A 27,541-nucleotide genomic window follows, 5' to 3' on the forward strand; every position below is an offset into this window, starting at 1 on the left:
TGGCGAATCCAGCACAGCAAACCATTTGTTCCCAGCTCTTAAAAGGAAAACACCACAGGCTTCTTTGTACAACATTTTATTGGCATTTTCTGAAAAAAAAACAAATGTTCTCCTTTTTGGTTATTTTCTCTCACCCCCCTGCAGCAAACTAGGATTTCTGGGTGGTGTTACGAACGCCTACATGTGGGAATAAAGGGGACACCTTTGGCCGAGATGTCTCATGTAACAAAGAAGTTACAAGGGATTGAATGGCGGCATACCGAAATCACCAAAAAAGGCCTTGGCACTGGGGGGAAATACCCATGGCAGTTAAGGGGTTAAGACGGTAAAGCCCCAGATGAGATATCATTTGTAAGGTAGCTCAGTTAGTTCATTCTCCAAGTGCAGATTGTGCACAGGAATATGTAACACCTGTGTTCAGCACCTGGCTTAATCTTCCAGTGGGATGATAGGCAGAGTGAATGCATTCAGCTTCCAATGCAACACAACATTTTCCAGGTCAATTGGTTCAGAAAAAATGGCGGAAAACACTAATACTGTCACCTTTTACAATTGGCCAGATTTTCGAGCATTTTCTGGGCAGAGTTCGAGAGCCGAGTGGACACACCAGGACCCCTTGTGTTTCCCGCTCCACCAGACAAATGCGGCTTTAATGCCAGCATGGATTCTCATGCTGGAAATAAGGAAAGAGATTCCTCTGGTATCTGCTTGGAAATGAAACCTGGTAAAAGCGGGCAGAGTCCAGAGGAAGCCATTGTCAATTCCGCCAGCATCGCTAATTGCGTGAGGTATTTACACTCTACCAAAGTGGAAAAGCAATGTGATTTCACCTGCCTTTTACGCTAAAATCTTCCATTTTGTGGCAGAAAAGTAATAACGTGCGCCAATGGAAGTGGTCCACTCAATGCAGTTTACCTTGCGCCTTGATGCTTGGGTGTTTTGCGTGATGCTACACATGTAATAAATAAATAAATATATTTAACATGACCCCAGATAAATGCCAATTCATGATCAGAATGAGTGAGAATGGCATGTCGCTGGTCAGAGGGTACCCTGTGCCTCTTGAGTGCGTTGGCAAATGCCCTTAATTGCCATCTCGCGTTAAAAAGGTGCTGAAACCCATCAGTGTGGATTGCACAATAATAAGTCGACAGAGGTCTTTCAAATGGCCAATTCCGCTCTTTGGGTGACATTGGCAAAGTGGGAAAATGTTGCCCAGCATGTGCCACTTTCTCTGCGGGGTGAATTGTGCCCACCCAGAGGAAGAAGTGTGAAAAACCCACAAGGGCACTGTGCCCTGCTCTTTCTGTGTGTGTCTTCCCCACAGGGTGGCAGATTCCGACTCAGACATGGGTAAGTTTCAGGTGGCAAGCCTGTACACTAGTTGATGTGGCAAAGGATTCCAGACTTCTGAGGCTGATACCATTAGTAGCTTTGAGTTACATGCCACCTGACATGTATGTGTGATAAAGTTGCAAAGCAGAGCTGTTAGTGGGCTAAAGCAGGAGGCAATGTCTGCCCACCCTCAAAGGGTACGTACAACCAAAAGTAATAGGCCCCTCCCCCATCATGGCTGTAGGGGCCAGGCTCCAAAAGAGGGCAAGAATGCCCTCCAATCATCCATGCCCACGAGTAGGGTACCCCTTGTGTTCCCTGTTGAACAACCCCTGTGCTTTCCAGGTGATACTAACGGTTTTTAAAGCCAGAAGTATAAAAGGTAATCGCTTAATTGCAGCTGGAAATTCGCTCCTGGCATGATCAAAATGTCTTAACCAAGTGTGACATCATCCCCTTCCTTTATAAGCAATATGTGTGCTCTCGCGTTTCTTCATCCGCTGAATTACTGTTAGAAACAAAGGCAAGAGTTGTGTCTCTTATGTAGGCATTAGGAAGGCAGTTGCCAGCCTCTGGCATAATATGCCCATGTTCTTCCAATATTGGCTAGCTGTTGCCTTATTATGGCCAGGTAGAACCATCATGGCAGTGACTGGCAAATTCCTTTCCCCTGCAGACAGAAAAGCGGGAATAAGAGGCCAATTCAAGACACGGATTAAATAGAAGTTAAGACAGACTGCAGCTGCCTTTGCTGTGTTAGGGAGAATCTGTTAAGTGTTCAAACAAGGAGGTATGTATTAAGCAAGCAAGCAGTGAGACAAGGGAGAGGCAAAGAAAGGCCAGAGGGGCTCTTTGAATAATGTGACAGGGCAGAGGACCCATGCTCTGCCGTCCTAGTAACATATGAGAGAATCAAATAGATCAGGCTTTACAGCAAATGTTAAACGAGAAAGGAACAGAGTCCAGCTCTGCATTCAGAATAACAAAAGCAGAGAAAGGCTAGGCGCTGAAGCCAGCATGAGATGGAATAAGAGGGACCAGACTCATAGTGAGAGTCTGGCCCGGACTTCGTAGGCGCGCTAGATGGGCAGCCCACATAGCGGGTTGGCCCTCTGGCCACCCCCCTTGGTCCACATACACCCCACCTACTAGGCATCCCCGGGTCCGATACATCTGGCCGCGGACCTGGGGAGTGCTTATAAGGGGATGGACTTGCGATTGCTCATCCTCCTTGTTTGCTGTACCCCCCGCCCATTCCAAGAGACACACACGTCTCCTTGCCCCATACAAAAAAGTAGCAACTTGCAGTTGGTAGAAAAGGCTTCAATTCCTTTATTTGGCAGGGGTCCACTTACATGTGATCTGCCTCTTAACAAGCTGGCGTCCTAGCTGTGGCCCACTGGAAGTAATTATTTCCTCTCTCTTACCATGAGCTCATAATCAGATGATGAATCCAGAAATGCACCATACAAAGACATGTTCTTTGCTGCTGTATCCTTTAATTTTCTTCTGTTTTCTTTTCTTTTTTTCTCTTGTTTTATACAGTGATATTTGTAATTTAATACATACTGCTATTTTAATTCTTATTTTGTGAACAGTCGAGTTCTTTGACTAAAACACAATAAATAAATAAAGCAAAGTCACCAAGATGTCCCCTGTATCCCCCCCCCATTTGATGTGTCTCCTACGCCCCTGATGGCATGATAACCTGTTATGTGTTTTTTTTCACACTTTCAGTTTCCGGCTTCCACAGCAATCACCTTTTGCTCAATGTACCTTTTACAGATGGGAAATCACCATTTGCATATTAGTCTTTGTCCCGCCCACATGGGTAGTCCAGCACCGAAATGCTATGGCTATTCTGTTCTGAACTAGAGTACCTACAGCAACCCCATACACGTGTTTCAGACTTTTTGGGCCTCATCAGTGCAGTGGAGCTGTGCCTCTCTGAGCACAGTGAGTCTGGAGTCCACGTCTGGGTTCCCCCAGGGATAGAAACAGACTCTGAAAGCAAACCGTGTTCAGATGTTAATGCCGTTTGGGGTGCAGACGCACCCGCTGCTATAAATACTCTGTGTATCAGTATGGAGCCAGCATCCGACGTGGCTGGTTAATGGGATAAAGGGGGGCTCCAAGAGGTAGAAAAAGAGCACGTCCCTGGGTGGGCTTAAACCACCAACCTTTCGGTTAACAGCCGAATGCGCTCACCGATTGCGCCACAGAGACGGGCGAGAGCAATTGTTCCATGAGTAGATATCAAGCTGTAATAGCAGAGCACGCATGGATATAGAGCTTGTTTATATGTATGATTTTTAGGAATCCATAGGGATCCTCTAGGAGCACAGACACGTGCGTTCCTGCTCCTCCTGTGTGCAAACCAGTCCATGAAACCCTGGTCTGAGTTTCCACGTGTCCTCTTCTCTTTGTCCAACAAATCCTTTCCGAATGGTGGCAATTCGACCAGATACACAACAACAACATCCATTGCATTTGAGAGACACCAGTCAATTCCATGTTTTCATTTTGCATTCTGGGACTTGTAGTCTCGCATGTCCCCATTATAAACCCAGGACTGGACTTTGTCTCCCAAATGGAGTGGATAATGTTGGCATGTATGCAAACAAACAGAAAAAGCTTGGCCTTGGCATATCTGTCCCATTACCTCCAAACCCCTCTCCTTCGTCCAGTACTTTCATATGAGGGCATCAACCTCCTCGACATGAACCTTTTTCTATTCCTTCATTTGTTCATGCCTCTCCTATTCATGGGAGTGTAACACTCCTTTACCCTTGCATGCCTTCGTTTTTTTTATAATTGCTCCCTGAAGGCAGGGACTCTGGTGGGGGGGGCTGTGATACTTACCGGCTAAGTGCACAATAAAAAAACAGCAATGCTTAGAGACCGGGGTCAGTTTCTAGAGGAACACGTCTGTGCATGATTTTTGTGCACTATTGGCTAAAAACGACCTCACAATTTACGATAAAGACATTTTCATATTGCGATACAAAAAACAAGGCACAATTGACCCCGACGTGATTTGAACACGCAACCTTCTGATCTGGAGTCTGACGCGCTACCGTTGCGCCATGAGGTCACGCCTCAGGAAAGGGCCACACTATGTGCACTGGTGACATTGAGGGCGCATACACGGACACAACATATATAACGCCCAACAGACTGCATTGTGAGCGAGATAAATGACAGTCAGGCCGCCAGTGTTATGTAATATTGTGTACCCCGTGCCCTTCCAGTCTCCTCAATGGTCGCAGCTCATCACAGCTCGGTCTGCAGAGGCTTCACTTTTTTCCTACCCAGGTTAGACCTGCAACGACGGAAACAGCCGAAGACTGTGGGAGATGCAAATGCACGGGATACTAAATATTACATAACCCCGGAAAATACACAAAAGCACCTGTGCCACAGAGGATCTTTCACATGGGGGTTATCTCGGCAACAGTAACCCATTTCATATTGCACTTTTATATAACTCCCACCCAGTGCTTTAAGTGGGATTGGAAATCGAGCGGGGGCCCTAGTTAGGGTGTGTGGCAATGTTAATAGCTTATGTTATTATATCATGCTATTATAAAACAAGGCCTAATATCTATAAAGGTGCTCCATATATAATAATAGTGCTAATTTGGGTATTTTGCACAACAAAGTTATTTGCCCCTTGGCTTACTTATGGCAACTCATTCTACTCACTTCCGTGGTTCCTCCAAGTATCAAAAACTGATGATGCTCCTTGTAATGTCCTTTTGTGTGACATCACTTCTGTTGGAGCAAGCCATATGCAAATTAGGAGGTTTGCCTGTGGGGTGCATTTAAAGGCCCTGAACAGAAGTCTGTTTCACATGAATGGCAGGATTTTAAACACTGAAACAAAAACGGCATGGCCTTTGTTGTGGTTTTTCAAGTCAAATTAAAGAGCCACGTGGAAAGGGGCCTACCCGTCATTACCAACAGACAAGCAGCATTTTAATTTACAAATGAAGGAAGAATCAAAGATCCCTGTCACATGGAAAACAGGATTTGTACACATTGACAACAAAAACGGCCTGCACAGGTGTGTGCAAATAAAAATGGTTTCATAAAGTCAAAAATTTTAAAAAATATATCACTGCTCAACGAAAAATGTCAGGAAAACAAAACATGTGTGCGGGTTGACCAAAAGCAATGTATATTATGTTTCACCTACAAACCTCCAGTGACATTTGAAGAGCCAATTTGTCTTCATGGAAATTGTCAGCCCAAGGCAGACACATTTGCTGGCTGTAGGCAAAACTTCAAAAGGACATCTCCCACTTCCAGCCTGGATGTCACATGTCTCATCTAATGACAAACCACAATAAACATGTCCTGCTTAAGGCTTCGAAATTTAGTGTTCTCCAGACTTGCTGGCTCTGAAAGCATTAACTTCAAGAAAAGTTAACCCCTGGCTTGAGCATGACTAATATGTGTAAAAATGGGGGCACCGACTTCAAGGAGCCAGCTTCCAGCACAAAGGAGACTGATAAAAAAAAACTCTGGCCACAGGCCGAGCCAGTGAAAACAAAGGGCCGGAAGGCAGGCGTCAGGGCCATTTGTCCCACATGAAGATTCATAATTCATTAAAAGGACTATTATCATGTAGGCCTTTTTATCAGCCATTATAAGGCGGATGGATTTCATCTATGGAAACTTATGTAATTTACAGACGATTTTGGGGATATACAATTCATCTCCTTGTGACTCTGAGAACTGTAAGGGCCAGTTAAATTAGGTTTCTGGCTGATATGAACATGTTCCAAATGTCAGAGTTGGTGATTGGTGGAAATTGAAATTAGGGATATGCTTAATAACTTACAAATTCATAACTGTTGTATTTTTATGGAAATGACAGAAAGGTGCCACATGGCCATGCTACATGATACGGATTTGGTGGCCGCTTATCTAATTCCCCATGATTAGCTGAAACAGAATATATGTTTAGTATGGCAGTTGCTAGGAAAATTATGAAGTTGTGATACATAACTAGTTTTTGCCAAAAAGGTGAAAGGAGAACAAAGGGCGATTACAAATGGGAATTGCCATATGTTGCTCCACAACCTAAACCAATCCTGACTTGGAGGGTAGGTTTGGGAGGAGAGAGAAGGGTAACTGCCCAATCCTAGTGGCATGGATTATTGCAGGCAGATTTAGAAAGAGGTTGTTGCAATAGTCCAGCCTAGAGAGGACCAGACCTCTGGAGACAGTGATCTTATCGGGGAAGGAGAGGAAAGGAAGAATAGCTCTAAGGAGGTGCAGCTGGTAGTGTGACTTCTTAGAGATGTCAGAGATGTGAGGAGAGAAGGAGAGTGTGGAGTCGGTGATGATCCTGAGGTTTTTAGCCTCACAGGTGGGAGCAGGAAGAGGGCCCAGAGAGGTCGTCCAGAAAGTGACAGGAAATGAGGGAGTGGGTGTGCTGATGAGGAGAGTCTCAGTCTTACTGGCATTAAGACAGAGATCATTGGCAGCACGCCACTCCTGGATGGCGGACAGACAGTCAGAGATGAGTGAGGGAGAAGAGGTGGCTGAAAATGAGTTGAGTGTCATCCGCATAGCACTGGAAGTTGGGATAGAGCATGGCAATGCAGTTGGCAAGATGTGCCAGGTATTGGTTGAACAGCCAGGGAGAGAGGTTAGACCCCTGGGGAACACCCTAGGTAGAGATAGAGATAGAGGAGAGGAAGGACCCAAGTTGAACCGGGGAACGTCGATCAGAGAGGAAAGAAGTCAGCCATGTCAGGGCCTGACCAGTGATCCCCAGGTTATCACGGAGTCGATTGCGCAGGATGGCATGGTTGACCATATCAAAGGCAGAAGAGAGATCAAGCAAGATGAAAACACAGGGGGTGTTGGAGTCAAGGTTGGAGAGCAGGTCTTCACGGATGTTCAGGAGAGCAGTTTCCATGCTTCTGGCAGCTCTGAAGCCAGGCCGATGGTCACGGAGGCAACCAACAGATTCAGTGTGAATATTAAGCTGGGAGATGGCCAGCTTTTCTAGGAGTTTGCCAAGGAAAGGAGTATGGAGATTGAGCGATAGTTGGCCAGGCAAGACGGGTCAGTAGAGGCTTTCTTAAGAGGATGGTGCACAAGGGAGTGCACAAGGGGGGACGGGAAGACTCCAGTGGTGAAGGAATGGTTGCAGAAGTCGATCAGGGCAGGAGCCAGGGAGTCAATGTGGTCCTTGATGGTTTTGGAGGAGCTGGGGTGAACCTGTTTTGACAAGACATTCATAGATCAGACTTGTCTGGAAACCTTGCCAGGGGAGAACGGGGGAAAGGCACAGAAGCAGGGAGGACCATAGTGGTTAGGGACCTCCTGCTTAGAGCAAAAACAGTCTGAGGCACCCATGGGGTGCATACATTACAATGGTGACAAAGATATGTTTAATAGCCACCAATTATCACAAGATTGATTGATATTTTATTTCTATTGCGCTCGTACACAAGTGTTTCAGAGCTCGACAAGGCAAGGGAGGGGAACAGGGGAGAACAAAACAGCGATCTTACTAGGCCCAGTGACATTGAGATCACGCAAGTGCTTAGGAGTGGGGGGAGGGGAAAAGTGCATGGAAGGGGGGGAGAGGTGGAAAGTGCGAAGCAGAGGAGAAACAGATAAATAACAATAAATAAATAATAAAGACAACAAACAGTGGTAATGCAGCCAGCAATTTGCAAGTGCTAGGTTTTAGGTAGCAGACAGGGTAGGTCCGATAAGTGCAGGAAGAAAAAGGGGGGGCTGTATGGGTACAGATACAGACCCCAGTGCAAGGGGTGGCCGGGAGGCAGTGCGGGAGGGTGACAGGATGAGCAGGTACCTGGGCCCAAAAGACAAAGGGTGGCCAGGTGCACGGTGCCAAGAGAGGACAGATCAGCAGGGGAGAGGGGGAGCGAAGGCAGAAGAAAAGAGGACGGTCTTTAGGAGCTTCCGGATCCGGAGATAGTTCTCCTCGAGTTTTAGAGTGACAGGGAGGCTGTTCCAGAGGCAGGCCCCAGCCAAAGACCGAGATCTACCCCCAGCTCGTTTCTTAGAAAAACGACTGACCCTGAGTAAGTTGGAGGTAGAGGAGCGAAGAGCTCGAGAGGGGAGGTATTTGCGGAGGGATAGCTGAAGGTATTTTGGACCAAGGCCCCAGAAAGCCTTGTGGACAATGCAGAGGGTTTTGAATATAATCCTTGCATCCACTGGGAGCCAGTGAAGAGATTTCAGAGCTGGAGAGATACGATCCCAGGGCTTGAGTCCAAGGACAAGTCTCGCAGTCCTGTTCTGGATTAGTTGCAGAGGGCGCAGAGTAGAGGCAGGTAGATTTAGAAATAGGCTGTTACAATAGACCAAGCTAGAGAGAACCAGAGCTTGAGATACCATAAGCTTCTGAGGGAAGGAGAGGAAAGGCAGAGTACCTCTGAATAGGTGCAGTCTGAAATTTGACTTTTTAGAGACCTCAGAGATGTGGGCGGAGAAGGAAAGGGTGGAGTCATAGATGACCCCGAGGTTCTTAGCCTCGCAGGTGGGGGTAGGAGGAGTGCCAAGGGAGGCCGGCCAGAGAGTGAGGGGAAAGGATGGTGAAGGTGTGCCGATGAGGAGGATCTCCGTCTTGCTGGCATTCAGACAAAGATCATTGGCGGCACATCAATCTTGAATGGCAGTTAGGCAATCAGAGATGAGAGAGGGAGAGGAGGTGGCAGAGGGCAGCCTCAAAATGAGTTGAGTGCCGTCAGCGTAGCACTGGAAATTTGAGCAGAAAATGGCAATGCAGTGGGCGAGAGTTGCCAGGTATTGGTTGAAAAGCTAGGACGAGAGGTTAGACCCCTGGGGAACACCACAGGTAGAGAGGAAGATAGATGAAAGGAAGGACCCAAGTTGGACCTGGGAGGGTCGATCTGAGAGGAAAGAGGTCAGCCAGGCCAGAGCCTGATCAGTGATACCCAAGTTTTCACGGAGACGGTTGAGCAGGATGGTATGGTTGACCGTGTCGAAGGCAGAATAGAGATTGAGGAGGATAAGGCCAGAGGGAATGTTAGAGTCAAAGTTGGTGAGCAGAACTTCACAAATGTTTAGGAGAGCAGGTTCCGTGGTTCTGGCAGCTCTGAAGCCAGACTGGTGGTCATGGAGACAGCCAACAGAATTGGAATGAAGTTTAAGCTGAGAGATGGCCAACTTTTCCAGGGGTTTGCCAAGAAAGGGAGTAATTGAAATTGGGTGATAGTTAGCTGGACAAGAAGGATCAGCTGTGGGTTTCTTGAGAAGAGGATGCACAAAGGAGTGCTTCAGAGGGTAGGGGAAGGATCCAGAGGCAAAGGAGTGGTTACAAAAATCAGCAAGGGCCGGAGCGAGGGTGTCAATGTGGTCTTTGATGGTTTTAGAGGAACAGGGATGACCCTGTTTTGAAGAGGCTTTCATAGATCGGACTTGTCTAGCAACCTCGTCAGGGGTGAAAAGAGGAAAGGACGAGAAGTATGGTGGGGGGGGTGGCTAAAGGAGGGTCAGCAAGCGCAGATGGAGAGGGAAGAGGAGGAGTGTGTGTGGAGAGGGTGGATAGGATGTCCTGGGTTTTTGAAATGAAGTGATAGGCAAGGAGATGGCCAGACAGCACAGATTTAAAACACTAAATGCCCACTGAATAGCTGTAAACCCTTATTTGACAGCAAGTGGCTGATGGGGAGGAACGAGGTGATAACAGTTATGTATATCTCGTAGGAAGTGACAGCCAGAACTGCAGCTGGAAACACAGCTTGTAATTCGAGTGCTGCAGAACACACATTTTAAGCCCCAGAATGAAAATAGAGAAAGGAGCATATTGCTGTGTTACAAGACAACATGGGGCAGTTTCTGCTCCCCCTACCCCTCGCCCCCTCAACATTGGGGCCCTTTCATTTGAAAAGGTTGAAAGGCACTGACACCTCCCTGATTTTGGGGCTACAGCACAATGGGTTGAATGGCCACACTGACAACTAGCTTTCAAAACTGGCATCTTGCCCCCACCCAAAAAGAAAATGTTGAAGCTGGCTCTGCCTTTTTCTAGGGTTTATCCATGGGAAAAGCAACCCATTTTAGATTGCATTTTTACAACCACACAAGGACGGCGTCTGGGCTTTCAAATGAAACAGGGCTAGAACCTTGGGGGCCCCAGCAACTGCCCCCATATTGCCAGCCAGCAATCTTATAATGCAGCAATATATTCCTTTATATATTACTTAAATTCTGGTGCTTAGAGTGTGCTCTTTGCAGCGCTCGCCTTACAGCCCGCGTTTGCTGTAGCCCTTCCGGCCTTCAGTTACATTGGAGAAAACAGAAGTGTTAACACTGCGTTGCCTTTCAACACTAGGTCCTCCACATTAGCCACTTACTGAAAAACAAGGATTCATAGCTATTCAGCATGCATTCTGTGTTTCAGCTCCCTATCTCGTGATTATTGGCTGCTGTTTACCGTTTCTCTATCTCCATTATAACGTATGCCCCCCAGGGCTGGCCTTTGGGGCAGCAGCACCCTTTGTGGAATTGGCGCCCCCCCTTCCCCAGTGTGCCCCTGGTCAACAGGGGGCGGGCCAGGATGTGCCACTTCTTTTTTTTACCTCCTCGCTTCAGCTTCAGCGAGGAGGTAATGATATGAATGGGTGCATTAGCACCCTATTGTTGTTAAATGCGGTCCGCTGCCACAGGCGCATTCAACAACAATGAGCGCCTGCCACGCCTTCTCCCAACACGCCAGCTCAGCCCTTGAAAGACTCCCCCGAGCTAGCGCGGTTGGTGGGCTAATGGCGCCTTTTGATATCAAGAGCGCGGGCGCATCCAACAGCAACAGCGTGCCTTCTCCCACCACGCTAGCTCGGGGGAACCCTTGAAAGAGTCCCCCGACCTGGCGCGGGGGCTAAAAGTGCCCCGTGGGGCGTGGCACCACGGGCGGTCGCCCGGCTCGCCCCCTCCTAAGGCCGGGCCTGATGCCCCACCACGGGAGCATCAGATGGCTTTCTGCCCTAAGCAAGAGGGTCCCCCAACCATCATGTACAATGGGCCTGACACATCTTCAGCCGGGCCTGGCCACCGCCATGGCCTATGTGAAGAATCATCTGTGGCTCAGTGGCTTTTGAGTATTTCCTACATCTGCTGCGCCCTGGCTGCTTTGCTCTGCTCTCGCTTCCGCTGCAGAATACTTTGTTATGTTATGTGTACTTGGGTTGCCTGCCGCATCAGTGTCCCCAGTACCTGCAATTGTGCAATTGCGCTATGTCTGTGAAGGGACCTTGTGGCGCAAGCCTCTGACTCCAGATCAGAGAAGGCTGCGTGGCCGGCGGGGTCATATGTGCCCTATATGTCAGAGCCATAGCTATTCCCTCACTAGGAACAGAGGCTTTTTCATAGGGCCCTTCTCTACGGCCGTTGGTGCATTTTAGGGCAGTACTGCTGCACCCAGTGCCAGGGGAGAAGTGCACAGTGCTGCTAAGAGCCCCACTGCCCACCACATGTTGCTTGATATTGGTGCCATGTCAGGCCACATTGATTGTCTATGAGCACAGATATCAGCCGCACACCCTCATGCCCACATGTTTCCGGTCACCCCTACACCATTAGCAAACCGTTTTCAGATGTTAAAGCCGTTTGGAGTGCAGACGCACCCGCTGCTATAAATACTCTGTGTAGGAGTATGGAGCCAGCGTCTTTGTGGGTCCTCTCTGCTCTCAGCATCCGACGTGGCTGTTTAATGGGGTAAAGGGAGGCTCCAAGAGGTAGAAAAAGATCTCGTCCCTGGGTGGGCTTGAACCACCAACCTTTAGGTTAAGAGGTTAACAGCCGAACGCGCTAAGGGATTGCACCATCGAGACGTCTGAGAGAAACTGTTTCATGAGCAGATGTCACGCTGTAGTAGCAGAAGACGCATGGATATAGAGCTTTTCTATATGTATGATTTTTAGGAATACATGGGGATCCTCTAGGAATACAGACACGTGCGTTCCTGCTCCTCCCGAGTGCAAACCAGTCGATGAAACCCTGGTCTGAGTTTCCACGTGTCCTCTTCTCTTTGTCCAACAACTCCTTTCAGAATGGTGGCAATTCGACCAGATACACACATTTATGACAACAATATCCATTGCATTTGGGAGACACCAGTCAATTCCATGTTTTCATTTTGCATTCTGGGACTTGTAGTCTCGGGTGTCCCCCATTATAAACCCAGGACTGGAGTTTGTCTCCCAAATGGAGTGGATAATGTTGGCATGTATGCAAACAAACAGAAAAAGCGTGCCCTTGGCATATCTTAGATTGAGAATTAAGCTTCGGGGGAGTGTCTTGCGCTCGAGGTCAGTCCTTTCAATGCAAAAATTGTTTCAAACAAATGTAGTACATGTCCAAATCATGTGAGATGTTTATTTTCCAAAAGAAGCAACAGCCGACACGTGTTTCGACCCCTGGTGGTTGTCAAGGCCTGAAGTTAGATCCAATGTCTTTAGCAACTATTGTTTATAATTATCTCATGAGACCAATGGGACATCAAACAGGTTTCCCGACGAGATAATGGTTGGTAATTCTTGTTAAGGAATAGCGAATTTACAGGCAAAATAATTTTCAATGGGCCATTTCTGGCATACGTATCTTTATGTGGCCTTCTGTTTGTGGGGATAAATCCCTGATCCTAATTTGTGAAGCAGTCCCTTTCGGTTCCTTCAGCAAAGCTTTTCAGCCTGAAGGAACCGAAAGGGACTGCTTCGAAAGGGAGTTGCATTTTTTCCGGCGGCAAGAAATGGGCAATTACCGGATCATTACGGCCTTGCCAGACCTGGTATTTGCCCATTATTTGAGCCCCATAGGGCTCAATGGGAATGTGGATTTTTGGATGCACAGGCACCATTATCAACGTTGCCTGTGTATCCGAAATGCTGTGCTCGTGGGTGCCTTTCATTCCGCCAGGTCCAACCTGGCGGAATGAAAGGCAGCCCACGAGCACAACTCAGAGTTTGCGGGTCCAGATACAACGAAACTGGTAAGCTTACCAGTACCATTGTATCCGGACTGGCATACTCGTAATGAGGCCCAGTTTGATTACATTATTTGGCCAGGATCACACACTTTGGTTAAATAGTGAAACCGGGATGTGGACAATTTAAGCAACTTAGCACAACTTCGCAGGTTTAGTTGATATAGATATTTATTAAGGTTTTTCTTTGCATTTCATGTGCTTAAATAATACTTTATGTATAGCAATGCCTTGGAAGCCAACACCATTACATAATAAACTAGCATTTCATAGTAAACTAACTATACTCTATCTACATTGTCATCGAAATATGTTGAGCAATAAAACATTGTTTTAGGTTTATTCCCCCCATCCTGCATGCAAAGTGACAATACCATTGTGCAGATTAATGTTAGCCTAACAAACCCGCCCTTGGGTTATAAAGCCATAGTCATTATTTCATAAAGCATGCAACATTATGCACCCTTCTCAGTTCTGATCACTCCCTCCCGTTCCCATTTCTAAAGGGACCGAGGTCCCTTCTAATAGTCCCCCCTCCCTCCCATCAGTTCCTGATGGCTCACATTGTAAGGCTCCATTGATACAGAGTAACTGTAGAGCCCCTCTGCTGCCCAGAGCTCCTTGGGGCATTGTCCTGGCAGTGGGGCGCCTTTCCCATTGGGCCCCCTCATTGAGATCCCGAACGGGAGAGGTGTACCACTGAGAAATGTCCCATACTGATTTGTCAGCTCTGCCACCTGACTTCCTCTTTAATTGGGGGCAGGACAGTGGGCTGAAGGACTTCTTCGGGCATTAGGGGGAGCGGAGCGGTGACTGGTGAACAGACTGTTGGTACTTTATAGACATTGCTTTACAAGGTAACTGTTGTGCTGCAGGCCACTCCTTTCCTCGCATCGTGAACGGACTGGAGTTCATTCAGTCCACTGGCGTTGCACCTGTGGAACAAACACATGTTTTCCTAAAGAATTGAAATGTGAGGGCGATTTAACATAGGCAGTCGGGTACTGTTCAGCCCCCACCTCCTCCAACATGTCCCACAATTACTCTGTAGCTCTCTGAGCCTCTCGATCAGGGCGAATCACAGTGACAGCCGCCGATGTCGGGCTGTGGGGAGCGCCAAGGGCTTTTCTTTCCACCAGCCAAGGCTGGAAGCTGATGACCAGCAGGGGGTGCACCTCTTTATCCGACTTTGCCTCCCCCGCCATGTTAGGCTAACCGGGGCCTATTGACTCCTGGTCAAGTTAGTTTTGGCACTGCTCGACCGCTTGAGTAACCACCTGCGAAACACATTAGAAAACCTGAAATAGAAATCAGGGTAGGGGGTGCTGGGTGGGACAAAGTTCCACTTACAGCAGGCGGCAAAGTGGAGAAATAGACTGATCCCCCTGTGCATTCTTATATAGGGGCCCCACAGGGGCCTCTGTTGTCACCTGTTGGGGGTGCGAAGATACCTTCACCCTCCAGTCAGGAGACTACCCAGGGAAGGGGATTCTTACCCTTGGGTCCACAAGCCCTTTTTAGCTTCCATTTATCGTTCTTCCTGGGTCACCACACCAGTGACCCCTGCTTCTTCTCCTAAGTAGAAGGAAGCAGGGTGGGGGCGGGATTGGCCCCTCCGCCATGTTAAGCCCTGGCAACCTCAGCCCCTTCTTTCAGGGGGCCAGGCCATAGGCTATACCAACAATGTACGGGAGTGCGGGCGGTTGTAGGCCTGGCTAAAGATGAGTGGGGGGTCTCGTTTAAACATGATGATTAGGGGCCTCCTGCTTAGAGCAAAAACAGTCTGAGGCACCCGGGGTGCATACATTACAAGGCCCCCGGGGTGCATGCATTACAATGGCGACAAAGATACCTTTAGTAGCCACCAATTATCACGAGATGGCCAGACAGCACAGATTTAAAACACTAAATGCCCACTGAAGAGCTGTAAACCCTTATTTGACAGCAAGTGGCACAAGGGGAGGAACCAGTGTTAGAAGGCAATGAGGTGATACCATATCCCATAGGAAGTGACGGTCGGAAGGGTGGCAGGAAACGCAATTTGTAATTCGAGCACCGCAGAGAACACATTTTAAGCGCCAGAGTGAAAATAGAGAAAGGAGCATATTGCTGTGTTACCAGACAACATGGGGCAGTTTCTGAACCCCCTGCCCCTCCTCTGATCCTTTAGCCCCTTTCATTGGTAAAGCTTGACAGGCCCTAACACCATCCCTGATTTCGGGGCTATAGCACAATGGGTTTAATGGCCACACTGACAAATAACTTTCAAAACTGGCATCTCGCCCCCCTCCCCCCCTACCCAAATAAAATGTTGAAGCTAGGTTTGCCCGTTGCTTAGGGTTTATCCATGGAAATAACAACCCATTTTGGATTGCATTTTACAACCACACAAGGATGGCGTCAGGGCCTTTCAAATGAAAGGGGGGCCGCAGCGCTGCCCCCATAATGCCACCATATTGCCAGTCAGCAGTGTTATAATGCCCAGTGTTATAATATTCCTTTATATATTACTTACATTCTGGGGCTTAGAATGTGCTCTTTGCAGCGCTCACCTTACAGCCTGCGTTTGCTGTAGCCCGTCCGGCCTTCACTTCCATTGGAAAAAACAGAAGTGTTAACACTGCATTGCCTTTCAACACTGGTTCCTCCACGTTAGCCACTTACTGACAAAGAAGGATTCATAGCAATTCAGCATGCATTCTGTGTTTCAGCTCCCTATCTCATGATTATTGGCTGCTGTTTCATTTCCATTATAATGTATGTCCCCCACGGGAGCCTCAGATGGCTTTCTGCCCTAAGCAAGAGGGGCCCCTCAACCATCATGTACAATGAGCCCGACACATCTTCAGCCGGGCCTGGCCACCGCCATGGCCTTTGTGAAGAATCATCTGTGGCTCAGTGGCTTTTGAGTATTTCCTACATCTGCTGCGCCCTGGCTGCTTTGCTCTGCTCTCGCTTCCGCGGCAGATTACTTTGTTATGTTATGTGTACTTGGGTTGCCTGCCGCATCAGTGTCCCCAGTACCTGCAATTGTGCAATTGCGCTATATGTCTGTGAAGGGACCTCGTGGCGCAAGCCTCTGACTCCAGATCAGAGAAGGCTGCGTGGCCGGCGGGGTCTTTTGTGCCCTATATGTCAGAGCGATAGCTATTCCCTCACTAGGAACAGAGGCTTTTTCATAGGGCCCTTCTCTCCGGCCGTTGGTGCATTTTAGTGCATTTTACTGCTGCACCCAGTGCCAGGGGAGAAGTGCACAGTGCTGCTAAGAGCCCCACTGCCCACCACAATTTGCGGGATCTTGGTGCCATGTCAGGCCACAGTGATTGTCTATGAGCACAGATATCAGCCACACCCCCTCATGCCCACATGTTTCCGGTCACCCCTACACCATTAGCAAACCGTTTTCAGATGTTAAAGCCGTTTGGGGTGCAGACGCACCCGCTGCTATAAATACTCTGTGTAGGAGTATGGAGCCAGCGTCTTTGTGGGTCCTCTCTGCTCTCAGCATCCAACGTGGCTGTTTAATGGGGTAAAGGGAGGCTCCAAGAGGTAGAAAAAGATCTCGTCCCTGGGTGGGCTTGAACCACCAACCTTTCGGTTAACAGCCGAACGCGCTAAACGGTTGCGCCACAGAGACAGGCGAGAGCAATTGTTTCCTGAGCAGATGTCACACTGTGATAGCAGAGCATGCATGGATATAGAGCTTGTTTATATGTATGATTTTTAGGAATCCATAGGGATCTTCTAGGAACACAGACACGTGCATTCCTGCTCCTCCCGTGGGCAAACCAGTGGATGAAACCCTGGTCTGAGTTTCCACGTGTCCTCTTCTCTTTGTCCAACAACTCCTTTCAGAATGGTGGCAATTCGACCAGATACACACATTTATGACAACAATATCCATTGCATTTGGGAGACACCAGTCAATTCCAGGTTTTCGTTTTGCATTCTAGGACTTGTAGTCGTGGATGTCCCCATTATAAACCCAGGATTGGACTTTGCCTCCCAAATGGAGTCGATAATGTTGGCATGTATGCAAAAAAACAGAAAAAGCGTGCCCTTGGCATATCTGCCCCATTACCTCCACACCCCTCTCCCTCATCCAGTACTTTCATATGAGGGCATCAACCTCCTCGACAGGAACCCTTTTGTATTCCTTCATTTGTTCATGCCTCTCCTATTCATGGGAGTGTAACACTCCTTTACCCCTGCATGCCTTCGTTTTTAAAAAAATAATTTCTGCCTGAAGGCAGGGACGCTGGTGGGTGGTTGTGATACTTACACATTAAAAAAGCAGCAATGGTTAGAGACCGGGGTCAGTTTCTAGAGAAACACGTCTGTGCATGATGTTTGTGCAGTATTGGCTAAAGGCGACCTCACAATTTACGATAAAGACATTTTCAGACTTGACGTGATTTGAACACGCAACCTTCTGATTCGGAGTCAGACGCGTTACCGTTGCGCCATAAGGTCCTGCCTCAGGCAAAGGCCCACACTCTGTGGACTGGTGACATTGAGGGCGCATACACGGACACAACATATATAACTCCCAACACACTCTGCCTTGTGAGCGAGATAAATGACAGTAAGGCTGCCGGTGTTATGTAATGTTGTGCACCCCGTGCCCTTCCAGTCTCCCCAATGGTCGCAGCTCAGCACAGCTCGGTCTGCAGAGGCTTCACTTTATTCCTACCCAGGTTAGACGTGCAGCGACGGAAACAGCCGAAGACTGGGGGAGATGCAAATGCACGGGTGTTACAATCGTTCGTCCTGCTCTCCCCGATACTAGTGCAAATCCAGCTCCCTCACACCGTCTCAGGCATTCCACGCACTTGGCACTCGGACACAAATAACCCACAAAGCCAGAAGTGGGGTTGTAAAAGTGCTGTAATGTTAACACACACACCAGGCTCTGGAGGGCTGCATCGACTCTGCCCCCTCCCAGGCCTGGCTCATACTTATGTACAATGCAAAGCTACATATTAATCTCCTCCCATTAGCCGTACGTATTCATAACAATAGTTCATTTCGCCGAAGAAAAGTTAATCAAGTACATTTCGTAACTTCAGATTGTCTTTGCAAGTCAGGCTCTTATCAACCTTGGGACTTGAGCCAGCAGCATCCGAACTGTGTACATTCTCGAAGGGAGGGCTGTTCATGCCCGTCTCTGCGAGGCCTGCGGCATTCCACAGCTAGCTGGGCTGGTTGTGCTCTGGTGGTTCTCTGCGACATCTGCTTTCATGGCTGTTAGATGTTTAGGCCAGTCCTTATGTCAAATCATTAGGCCAGTGTTCCTGCTTCAGATGTGATGTATCTCGAACCAAAAGAAAGTGCAGAATCAGAAATGTACCACGTAACATGTGCCCACTTTTTTTTCATCTCTTCTTATTTTATCTATCAATCACTAACGAAAACCCTTGCACTACTTCTACATAAGCACATTGTAATAAAACTATTCTTACTCAATAAAGAAGCAGAAAAATAACAAAAAACATTACCAAACTAAGACAGCTTATTTATGTCTTTACTCATCTAAAGCCCTTCACTGTACTGTATTGCATAAACACTGCCACCTATTAACCTCAGCCATAATCTACAGTGCATCTAAAACAAACATAACTACATGTCCCGCCCTTTCTAGCTCTGAGCATCCCTGTCACTCTCACATTCAGCAACACCACATACATGTGCCTGTCATGTTTGTTTGCACTGTCCAAGTCAAACTCTCCCTTACTTTCCAATAGATAGTAACCCTCTAGTACCTCCCATTCCCTAGGTGCACCCGCAGTCAGTGTCAGCAGCCACTTGTCAGTGCTTGTCATATTTTTCCCAAGTAGCATCTTCCATGGTGAATACCTGGTCTCTGAAAACTCTCTCAGCAGTCCATGGAGAACAAATGACAGCCAGTCTTGCCACTGTGTGTCTTTCTCATCCATCTGTTTGAACTGCTCCTTCTTGGGCACCTCTTTCTGTTTGTTCTTCCATTGAGCCACACAAATGTCCATGTGCTCCTGCCACTCATCTTTTGCTGTGGGCCCCCAGGCCCTCTCTGTCGGGCACTGAAATGCATTGTCTTGCCCTTTCTCTGCATTGAGAAGCTGAATCATTAGTTCATCCTCTGCTTTCCAAATACCCAGGAGGCGCTCACATTTCCTTTGATCCTGCTTCTTGCTCTTCTGTAAGATAATCTCCACCATTTCAAGCTGTGGCCCCTCCATCAAATGACACTCCTTATCTTCTATGGATGCCATTAGCTCTGGCTGTGGATCATTGTCAGGTGCCACGGGCCACTCTCGCTCAGATGCAGTTACCATCTTTCTTCCCAGATGCAGCACCACTGATTGTGCTTCACCATGCTTTGCTCTTTCCCCCCCAAACACTATTAAGTGACGCTGACACTGACCACCAACTTCATATGTGGGCCTGTCAATGTGCTTCTCTGGTGGACATGCCCTGAAAGCGTCTTGTTGTGATTTGACATTCTCTGGCATGTATTCGCTTGACACTACACCTTTCACTATCATCTTGTTCAATTCCTTGTCTAAGGTGCACACTGCACAGTCACCTGTCCTTCTGAAATTCAGTTTATTTATTGCCCCTTTGTCTGGACATGCCTTCCCCCATTTTGTCAGGACCCCGTTTGCCAAATAAGTGATTGCATCTCTCTCTTCCAAAATGTCCTCCCTCCGGTATCTTCCCCCACTTCCTTCCCTTTCTCGGAAATACATAGAGCCATCCCCACAGCGTTGTGCGTCATCCACCCCAACCCCCAAAGGCACTGGTGCTGGCACCTCACATTCCTGCCCCTCTGTGTGTCCTCTCTCCTCCCCCTCCTTTACTAACACTGTTTTTTTCATTTTCAGCCATGCGTCATCAGCTGCATTCAGAATGTCTGCCCACCCCTTGGCGGATCTTAACCTTTCCTCCACATTCCCTTCAACCACCCTCCTTATCTCTACTAGCAGCTGCCATCTTGTGCCGATCATGAACTTTTGTGTAAGCATTACTTCAAAATCTGAGCGTCTCTGATCACTCTGTACCTTTTCTTGTGATTCAGCACTTCCTCCCTTGTCCATTCCCTTCACCACCCTTTGTAACTGATGTTCGTGGGCAGCCCCAAACTCCTTCTTCCTTTGTACCGACTGGGGGATCACATCCCAATTGTGCAACATGCTCTTCAGCCTTTCCAGCACAGCCCTTGCCCCTGACTTATATGACAGATCTTCACCCGCCTCTTGCCTTGTCAGTGGACCGGCATCTGCCATGTTGCCACTGAAACTGTATTCTGTAATCTGTATTCTTTAATCTCTTTTATTCCTCTTTTATTCCTCTTTTACTCAACCTTCAGACAGACCTCCCACTCTGTGTCCTCTACAGCATCGACCCTACACCCACTCTCCACGCCCCGGTGCTCTGACTGTATTACAGGTGCCTAAGAATGCTCTGCCCTCTTTTATTCCTCTTTTTAGTCCTCTTTTTATTCAACCTTCAGACAGACCTCCCACTCTGTGCCCTCTACAGCATCGACCCTACACCCACTCTCCACGCCCCGGTGCTCTGACTGTATTACAGGTGCCTAAGAATGCTCTGCCCTATCTTTGTATTATTCCTAGAGTCCCTGAAGACTCCAAATTCCCCAAATTCCACTACCGCAACATGCAACAGGGTCCGCGAAAATGTTTTCACTTACCCGTTGTATTGCTGTTATCTCTGTGCACTTGATGAACAGAAGAGCTCCCGGGTTTCGGCACCATATGTTACAATCGTTCGTCCTGCTCTCCCCGATACTAGTGCAAATCCAGCTCCCTCACACCGTCTCAGGCATTCCACGCACTTGGCACTCGGACACAAATAACCCACAAAGCCAGAAGTGGGGTTGTAAAAGTGCTGTAATGTTAACACACACACCAGGCTCTGGAGGGCTGCATCGACTCTGCCCCCTCCCAGGCCTGGCTCATACTTATGTACAATGCAAAGCTACATATTAATCTCCTCCCATTAGCCGTACGTATTCATAACAATAGTTCATTTCGCCGAAGAAAAGTTAATCAAGTACATTTCGTAACTTCAGATTGTCTTTGCAAGTCAGGCTCTTATCAACCTTGGGACTTGAGCCAGCAGCATCCGAACTGTGTACATTCTCGAAGGGAGGGCTGTTCATGCCCGTCTCTGCGAGGCCTGCGGCATTCCACAGCTAGCTGGGCTGGTTGTGCTCTGGTGGTTCTCTGCGACATCTGCTTTCATGGCTGTTAGATGTTTAGGCCAGTCCTTATGTCAAATCATTAGGCCAGTGTTCCTGCTTCAGATGTGATGTATCTCGAACCAAAAGAAAGTGCAGAATCAGAAATGTACCACGTAACAACGGGATACTAAATATTACATAACCCCGGAAACAAAATCACCTGCGCCACAGAGGATCCTTCACACGGGGGTTATTTCAGCAACAGTAACCGGTTTCATATTGCACTTTTATATAACTCCCCCCCCAGCTCTTTAAGTGGGATTGGAAATCGATGGGGGGGCCTAGTTAGGGGGTGTGGCAATGTTAATAGCTTATGTTATTATATCATGCTATTATAAAAGAAGGCCTAATGACTATAAAGCTGCTCCATATATAATAATAGTGCTAATTTGGGTATTTTGCACAACAAAGTTATTTGCCCCTTGGCTTACTTATGGCAACTCATTCTAAGTCACTTCCGTGGTTCCTCCAAGTATCAAAAACTGATGATGCACCTTGTAATGTCCTTTTGTGTGACGTCACTTCTGTTGGTGCAAGCCATATGCAAATTAGGAGGTTTGCCTGTATTTTGCCTGTGGGGTGCATTTAAAGGCCCTGAACAGAAGTCTGTTTCACATGAATGGCAGGATTTTAAACACTGAAACAAAAACAGCATGGCTTTTATTGTGGTTTTTCAAGTAAAATTAAAGAGCCGCGTGGAAAGGGGCCTACCTGTCTTTACCAACAGACAAGCAGCATTTTAATTTACCAATAAGGAGGAATCAAAGATCCCTGTCACATGGAAAACAGGGATTGTACATATTGAAAACAAAAACGGCCTGCACAGGTGTGTGCAAATAAAAATGGTTTCATAAAGTCAAAAATTGAAAAAAATATATCACTGCTCAATGAAAAATGTCAGGAAAACAAAACATGGTGTGCAGGTTGACCAAAAGCAATGTATATTATGTTTCACCTACAAACCTCCAGTGACATTTGAAGAGCCAATTTGTCTTCATGGAAAATGTCAGCCCAAGGCAGACCCATTTGCTGGCTGTGGGCAAAACTTCACAAGGACATCTCCCACTTCCAGCCTGGATGTCACATCTCCCATCTAATGACAAACCACAATAAAAATGTCCTGCTAAAGCGTTCAAAATTCAGTGTTCTCCAGACTTGCTGGCTCTGAAAGCATTGGCTTCAAGAAAAGTTACCCCTTGCCTTGAGCATGACTAATATGTGTGAAAATGAGGGCACCCACTTCAAGGATCCAGCTTCCAGCACAAAGGAGACTTATAAAAAAAACTCTGGCCACAGGCTGAGCCAGTGAAAACAAAGGGCCGGAAGGCAGGAGTCAGGGCCAGTTGTCCCACATGAAGATTCATAATTCATTTAAAAGGACTATTATCATTTAGGCCTTTTTATCAGCCATTATAAGGCGGATGGATTCTATGTACCATTTTATATTTAATTTCCAGGTGATTTTGGGGTTATACAATTCATCTTCTTGTGACTCTGAGAACTCTAAGGGCCAGTTAATCTAGATTTCTGGCTGATCTGAACATGTTCCAAATGTGAGAGTTGGTGAGCGATGGAAATTGAAATTAGGGATATGCTTAATAACTTACATATTCATAACTGTTGTATTTTTATGGAAATGACAGAAAGGTGCCACATGGCCATGCTACATGATACAGATTTGGTGGTCGGCTTATCTAATTCCCCATGATTAGCTGAAAGAGAATATATGTTTAGTATGGCAGTTGTTAGTAAAATTATGAACTTGTGATACATATCACAAGAGAACTGCGCTCTTATTTCCACCGCACTAATTAATTCTAGATTGGATTACTGTATTAGCCTCCTAGCGGGCACCACAGCTCTCAACATCCAATCACTACAAGTGGCTCAGAATAATGAGGCCTACGGGCATTTTGGCGCTTTATAAGAATTAAAATAAATAAATAAAAATAAATAACTAGTTTTTGCCAAAAAGTTGAAAGGAGAACAAAGGGCGATTACAAATGGGAATTGCCATATGTTGCTCCACACCCCTAAACCAATCCTGACTTGGAGGGTAGGTTTGGGAGGAGAGAGAAGGGTAACTGCCCAATCCTAGTGGCAGGGATTATTGCAGGGTACGTTTCCTTCATAGTGGTTGGGGGGGCAAAACTGTGCAGATCCTTAGCCTATTTAGCAAAAAATGTTAATTTAAACGTTTGTTTGTTTGTTTGTTTTATTAATTCCCCATTTGGTAGAACATTACGGGGTGAATTTTGTAAAAATTCGGAATGAACAAAGCTCACTTCCCAGTGTGTGCGGATAGCTATAGCCTATAAATGAATTGGGTAATATTTGTTGTCCAGCTGACCCCGACTTCTTTAAGGAAGAGGGGTGTCTTTTTTCTTAAATCAGTCCAACCTTTTCATCCAGCTTCCCCAACGCAGGCCTTTCAGTAAGGGGGTCAGAAATCCAAAATTCTCCAAATCATTCCAATTTTTCTATCTGACTTCCCAACACAGACCAAAGCAAAGGGTGTCTGAAATCATAATGACCAATCTAGAAATCCTACTGCTAGCGTTTTAAGCCAGCAGGAAAATCAAAATCGCACAACATCACATGATAAGTGTCTTTATTATTGATCAGCCCCCGCATTTTTCCCCTTCCCCCTCTCCTGCACTTGTGCAATCTCAATTTTACCTGCCTTGGTAAGGTCAATGGGGTCATTATGCTGAGAGAAGTTGATTGTGTTATGCCACGGATAAAGTGGTTTTGGACATTTTCGTGCTAATTTCTATTATTTTTAATTTAAATAAATACCAATATATTTCCCATACACTGGCCTGGTTCATTGCTCATTGTTAGCTCAGTGGAGAGGGATCCAAGGGACATGACATGTGTCTGAGATAGGGCTAAAAAAAGAATCTGTTAAACAGTTTGTTGCATAACCACATGAGTGGGGAGGGAAGGAACTCCTTGTGTTGAGGGTGGCTTCTAAATAAACTGTTACAAATTGGGGTCCCGGGCCGGTATTTAGTTTCCTATTCCTGACCCATGACAAGTACATTGTGACAGTTTATTCATTGTAATGCAATTGCATTAAGGTGGAAGGAAAGTCATCTTTGTTTTGTTAAAGTGCCAGTAGGACTTGACTCCTGAGTTCCAGGGAGGTGTATAGTTAAAAGATTAAGAGTGTGTAAGGATTTATTTGAGTGAGGAAATCAAGCAGGAACAGGTTAATATTGCCCCAGCATAAATAAAGTTTTATTAAAGTGCAAATAGCCAATTTTGAAAATGACTACTGTACAAATTGGGGAGGCCAGGGAGCATCTCCTAACTAAATTATTTCTCAAAGGAGAATGGGTTGAGGATGATGCAGGAAAATGGCAAACCAGAATTATGTGGGATGTTACCTCAGTAAGCAATGATATTTGGCTTGAAGTCGAAATATTGTACAAAGCACTTGAAGCATTTTATATGACCACAACTGCTCGTGATGAACAGATACAAATGGCTCAGCTAACTGCTCAGTTATATTTTCATTTGCTTTTAGTGAAAGGGCATTGGCAAAGTAGTGAGGGTAGTAGGATGAATCAGGCTGGAGACCTATCACAGGCCCAGGATCTTGTTCAACAACTCAAAGCTGAGTTAAAAACACTGCAGCAAGAGAGTGCAGAGCGTGAAACAATTTTCTGCGCTAAAAAATGCACATAAAGAGTCTGTAAAAAACCTGAGCACACTGCAACACAAGATAAATGACCGGGCTGCTCATAATAGAGTCGTTGTGGAGGACATTATCGCATTTCAATCAGAAATAAAACTATTGAAAACTGAAAATAGTCAATTAATTATCAAAGGGGTTGATTCTCAAAATGACTTTGATCAGATACATCAGCAGGTAAGTACTTTGAAAGAACAGAGGACGTAGCTGGCTCAGGAAAAATACCCCTCTAATCAGGATGACAGCATCCTATTACTGAGGATAAATCAGTTGGAAATGGAGGTAGAAAAGGAACAGTCAGGTTCTCAGGAACTGACCAGAATTAGAGAAAAAAGGAACGAGCTGGTAGAGAGGGTGTGACAAATAGTAGCTGAACCATTAGAGGCAGAAAAATGTAGGGATGAACAGGAGAAAGAGATTAGTCTCCTGAAGGAAAAGCGCCTTGAATATGCAAGCAGCATACAAGGCTCACAGGGGGAAATTGAATCACTTCAGCAGGAGCTGTAGCAAACACAGGATTGGTTGGTAGTTCAGAGCAGGGTGCATGAGATTAATCAGGCCTTAGTGTCCGTATTAAATAGCCAGCTCTCTGACTACCAACTGCAAATAAATAAAGAGACACAGGTGTGAGAGCCCCACCAAGGAAATCAAAAATTATAAACAGGACCTGAGGCACCCTGACCAATCAGGATATCGGACAAGGCCCACAGATAAAGGTGAGGTGCCCTTCCCAACAGGGGCCACGTGCCAGTCATTTACAACCTCTCGGGCACAATGAGAACTGACCTCATGCATGCCACCTATCCAGAACAGGGCATAATGAGGCAGTTAGACTTACCCGGCCTAGTCCAGCTGATCAAGAAGGCCAGTTCCTGTCATCTTCCATCTCTACCACACAGAAGGGAAAGTGGCCGGACCAGTGTGTCCTGGGAAGTAAGGACTAATAGGGTAAGTACTTCAGACCATGAAAACTCTTATGAGGAGAAAGTCAGGGAGTTAGATTGGTTGAAGAGGCGACCACAAAGGGACCACCTTGCCTGCTTTTCTGAAGGAGAAAAGCCAGACTCTCAGCCTAGGAAAGGCATTCTAAAAACCTCTGTATATTCAGGGGAAGGGGAATTCCCCCAGACTCCCTGGTAGAACTGATGAGGAAATTGGGTTCTATCCTGGGCCGGAAAGGAAATCCGGGGTGAGTGACCCTGGGAGTGGTCCAGGCGAGAGGAGTCCAGACCATGTGGTTCTGGGAGCTATTCTCAGTCTCATAGAGATAGGGAGCACCTAGAAGACAGGCAATGGATTACCACTAGGAACTCTGAGTCAGAAGGTGAATGGACTCAGGTGCATCAGAAGAAAAAGACAGCAAAGCAGAGCAAGGATTTTGTGAAATTCCCAATAAGACAAATCAAGGCCATAAAGACCCCATACCACAAGAATGTCATGTTATGTTATTTTAAGGTATTTGTATAGCACACCGTCACAGACGGAATTGGTCCCCGGGCGGATCTGTAAACGAGAATGCGGGGTGGGTTAGTAAGGTGAAGAGGGAGCAGGATAGTGAGAGAAGTGTTGTCCTTCTGGCGGCTTCAGTTCGGTATACACCATGCGCTGAGCTTTGGTGCGAGTATCGGATCAAAGTCAGGCTTTGTGTGCTGTTGGTGTGGCTTTTGTGTTTGTTTGTTGGTGTGGTGAAGTGTATTCATCTTGCTGTACGAGAGGTGGTTGTGTAGGTTTCTGTATGAGTTAGGTATGCAGAGTTTGAGCTTTTATTTTGGTTAATGGGTTATCTAGATGCGGCACAGGCTAGTATTCGCAATGATATCTAAGTGTGGGACACTCAGAGGTGTGCACACCTAACCGTCGCAATTCTGTCTAAGTGTGGCACTTGCTAACATTCACAATTCTCTACAGGTGTGACTCGGGCCAATGTTCACGATTCCATCTAAGTGAGGCACCTGCTACCATTCACAATTCAATGTAAGTGTGGGACATGCTAACATTCACAATTCAATCTAGATGTTCACGATTCCATCTAAGTGTGGTGCATCCTAACAGTCACATTTTTATCTAGATGCGACGCAGGCTAGTGTGGCGCATGCTAACATTCACATTTCTATCTAGATGCGATGCAGGCTAATGTTCACGATTCCATCTAAGTTAGGCACATGCTAACATTCACAATTCAATCTAAATGTGGGACATGCTAACATTCACATTTCTATCTAGATGCGATGCAGGCTAGTGTGGCGCATGCTAACATTCACATTTCTAT

At 46.7% G+C, this 27,541-nt stretch overlaps 1 protein-coding gene and 1 non-coding gene across 3 annotated transcripts in view; one reads left to right on the top strand and one right to left on the bottom strand.

Annotated features, from left to right (window-relative positions):
- Window positions 1–27,541, top strand: part of LOC138571570 (tetraspanin-33-like) — a 935,706-nt gene that overhangs the window by 679,052 nt on the left and 229,113 nt on the right. The window lies entirely within an intron of this gene.
- TRNAN-GUU (transfer RNA asparagine (anticodon GUU)) lies at window positions 3,488–3,561 on the bottom strand. Its single transcript has one exon. It is a non-coding gene; the product is annotated as a tRNA-Asn (tRNA).

Source organism: Ambystoma mexicanum, chromosome 1p (genome assembly GCF_040938575.1).
Source record: "Ambystoma mexicanum isolate Mex_15411 chromosome 1p, UKY_AmexF1_1, whole genome shotgun sequence".
Classification (NCBI taxonomy): Eukaryota; Metazoa; Chordata; class Amphibia; order Caudata; family Ambystomatidae; genus Ambystoma; species Ambystoma mexicanum.